We start from the raw sequence: 3,810 nt of genomic DNA, 5'->3' as shown, positions 1-3,810 counted from the left end.
CACTTTTAAATAAAAAAAACTTGGCGTGAAATTCCTATTATGTAATTTAATTCAAATGCCTAGCTGTTTGTGTACCGAAGTTTACAGATCCGTTTATATAATATCACACAGGACGGAATTTCATGGCCCTAACAGAAGTGATGTAGTTTCTTCTCATGTTTCTAGATCATTGCAATGTTTCTATTATCGGTTGAAAAAAGTGCTATCCACTATCGAGCCAGCCAGGAGTCGAACCTGGAATCTTCTGCTCCGTAGGCAGACGCGTTATCCATTGCGCCACTGGCCCTGTACTTCAACTCGTCAGGAGAAAGATGATAGCCTAGTCACAAGAGAGGTGATAGAAACTCATGTGAAAGTAAGGGTGTAGCGATGCATTCTACAAAAGAAAACACACAGTTCTAGGAGCTAAGTACAATATCAACTCACTTCAAGTCGCAGCTCTGAAGCCAGCCTATAGGTTAGAGGAGCTTCAGAGCCCTGCTCTCTCTACTGCTTGCAGAGATGAATGCTGCCTTCGAGGGGGAAGGGCTTCTTGGCTTTGCCTCCTCTAACTGCAGAAATGCGGCTGGAGCCTGACATCTTACAATTCCTTCTGTTATATATAACAATATATAAAATTTTGCAGTACTACATTACAACTACGAACAAACTACTATACACCAACCCAGGGCTCTGTGCTTAGCATAGTTTGCCGCCTGACTGGTATTTTGCTGCTTCTGTCATTGCATTTAGATATACAACAACTAACATTACACCTACAACAAGCAAGGATTATTGGCTTTGTCATTGGTTGTTAGCTGCGTAAGATGAATAAGCCCCACTGGCTCGACCTCAGTTCTACAGTCTTTCAGATACAGTGGCCTGCCAGGAAGCATCCTGGTGGCCTTGCGCCTCTGGTCACACAATGAAGGGAGCAGGCGCTGTAAGTATTGGTTGGGCACTTCCTTTGGTAATGACTAGGCCACTGACGCCAGAAGCGCCAGCACACATCCCACTGATATGTAAGCACGTGGGCTACTTTTCTATAGTGCAACTCTAGCTACAAAGCAATGTAGTGCTGCACAGGAGCAGAGGTTAATTTGTATTAAAAAAATGCAAATGCCAGTGGCCAACATTTTTCTTAGGAAGCACTCCACCCAGTTCCACCTCTAGCATGGGATGTTAATTAATAAGCGCTTCCATATAGTCTGACTAAAGCTGTACTTTGATTATGGTTGACAACAGGGCACTTAATATATTCAACCACTTAAAACAATCTGCCCCTGTTCGAAATGCGTGCCTCGAGGGGGCAATGGTTTCCACCTTTGTCCAAGTAGTGACCCTTCCTTCTAGTCAGGATAAGGGAGTTACACTCTTAAAATAACCCCTGCTCACCCCCTTAGTAGCTTGGCACCAGCAGTCAGGCTTATCTTAGAGGCATTGTTTAAAGCATTTGCACATAACCAACAGTAACACAGTGAAAGCACTACAAAAGGACATCACACCAGTTTATAAAAATATCCAATATTTTTATATACTTAAGACAAGACCAAAAATGATAAAAATCGACAATAGAGTACTTAGAAATCTTCAATCATCAAAATAGAGTTGAAATATGGTTCCTAGAAGTCGATAGCTCGTGTCTGGGGTTATCACTGCGTTTTAGCATGCTAATGACCTGGCAGAAGTGTGAGGCCAGCCCTGGAGGGCTTATTCAAATTGCTAGGTCTTAATTTTCTTACCCGACAAAAGAAGAAAGGAGGAGTCTATGATGTGTGTGTCGAGGGATGTCATTCCAGGCTTTAGGAGCTAAGTTTGAGAAGGCCTGACCCTACCATGATTTGCTTTTGAGCATGCCTGGGACGTGTGCTAGTGAGAGTCTGGTAGAGCAGAGGTGTCTATAAGATTTTTGGAAATGAATGTGGGTGTGCTGGTAGGCAGGGCGTATGTTGTGGAGTGCTTTGTGTTTGTGAGTGAGGAGTAGTTTGAAGTCTACACACTTGTGTATTGGGAGCCACTAGAGCTCCCGAAGGCGAAATGTGATATGGGCTCAGCATGGGAGTTTGGGGAGAACACTTGCTGCTGGGTTGTGGATGGTCGGAATTCTCCTTGTGAGCTGGTTGGTTATTCCTGCGGATAGGATATTTACATAGTACAGCCTGCTGCTGAGGGCTTTGGTGATCGGTTTATTGGTGCTAACCAGTTGCCACTTGAAAATCTTCTACAGCATCCTCAGGGTGGGTGTTGAAGCAGGATGAGTCAACTGTGTCGTAGCCATGTCCAGTTTATTTACAATGATTCTGAGATTTCTTGCTTGTGAGCTGGGTCAGCGATCCATAGGCCACCAGGTGTAGTTCTATCAGGGCTTGAAACATCCACTTGCATTGTCAAGCAAGATTTATTCAGGACAGGCCTTTTTTTAGGGACTACTCGCCCTTTCTGGCCAGTCGAAAATCCTCTAATTTCAGAGAAGACAAACTGACTTGTGACCTCTGTCTCTGAAAGCAGAAAAAATGTGACAAGATAACAATATTTAAAGGCATCTTTATTGCTCACAAAGTGAACGAGAAATAAAAATGGCATTAAATCACATTATCTTATCACATTTGTTGGCTTTCAGAGAAACAGAGGTCAAAAGTTAGCTTATCTTATTACATTTATTTTTCTTTCTGTGACTTTAGTTAGAGGATTTTGTAAACTGAACTGCATGACAATTGAACGTGCAAAGCATGTTAAATGAAAGGCTGTAAGATGTCAGGCTTTTTCTAACAACATTGATTCCTTGACCTCTGGTCAAAGGTAGCACTCCTCCCAGCAGCGCCGCTTGTCAGCTGGTTCACCCGAGCCTTGTGCCTATCTCCCCTGGGTTCGAGGCTGCTCTGCTCCTTCCTGGTATTTGCCGCCTCTCCCCCCTATTGCTGCGTGACTGCTACCTGTATTGGTCTGTATTGTGCTTCATTCACTGTCCCTGTACTTTGCCTCTGTCCCTGTAATCACTTCCACTCCCCGCCGCTACGACCCCACCCCCCTACTGCCTCTTGCCTGCTCCCTGCAGCCCGCCTGTTTTGCTGCCGTTCCCCGCCACCTCCCACCGCTGCGTCCCTGAGCCCCCCCCCCCCGCACTCCATCGGACACCATGCTCCTGCCTCCCAGCTGCTCCTCCCTCCTTATCCCCCTCTTATGGAGGACGCTAAGGCAAGCCCGTCTGCGCCCCATCCACGTCTGGACCTCGACCAGCGCCAGAACCTTTGGACCCGCGAACGCCACAACACCAGACTCCGCTACGACGCCAGCACCCTGTACGCACTCAACGCCGGCCGAAAGCACACGCGCTTCCAAGCCACCCCGAAACAGACTGAGGGACCTTTCTCCTGCCACACCTGCAGCTTCACCTTCGACAGAACCACCAAACCACCAAGGACTGGACCCAACCACCTCCGCTGCATACTCCTCAACACCCGCTCCACACGCAAACACGCCATCGAGCTCTGGGATCTGCTCGACTCCTCCGCCCCAGACGTGGCCTTCCTGACCGAGACCTGCTGGAACGACTCCTCGGCGCCGGACATCGCTATTGGCATCCCGGACGGCTACAAAATCACACGCAGGGATCGCGCCAACGGTATCCGAGGAGGAATAGCCATCGTCCACAAGTCCACCCTCAAGGTCGCCACCCACACAGACGACACCCTCAACACCACCGAACACCTGCACTTCCGGATCCACACCGACCCCAACACCACCCTCAGAGGAACACTCATCTACAGACCCCCCGGACCCCTAGCTCAATTCAGCGACTCCATCGCTGACCTCACCAGCACCCACGCACTC

General features: G+C 48.0%; 1 non-coding gene across 1 annotated transcript; it reads right to left on the bottom strand.

Moving 5' to 3' along the window:
• Positions 1 to 213: 213 nt before the first annotated feature.
• Positions 214 to 286, bottom strand: TRNAR-ACG (transfer RNA arginine (anticodon ACG)). The gene has a single exon. It is a non-coding gene; the product is annotated as a tRNA-Arg (tRNA).
• Between the last annotated feature and the right edge of the window lie 3,524 nt (positions 287 to 3,810).

This window comes from Lissotriton helveticus, chromosome 5_1 (assembly GCF_964261635.1).
Source record: "Lissotriton helveticus chromosome 5_1, aLisHel1.1, whole genome shotgun sequence".
Classification (NCBI taxonomy): domain Eukaryota; kingdom Metazoa; phylum Chordata; class Amphibia; order Caudata; family Salamandridae; genus Lissotriton; species Lissotriton helveticus.
Note: the sequence above shows the minus strand (reverse complement) of the source record. Positions and strands in the feature narration are given on the sequence as shown.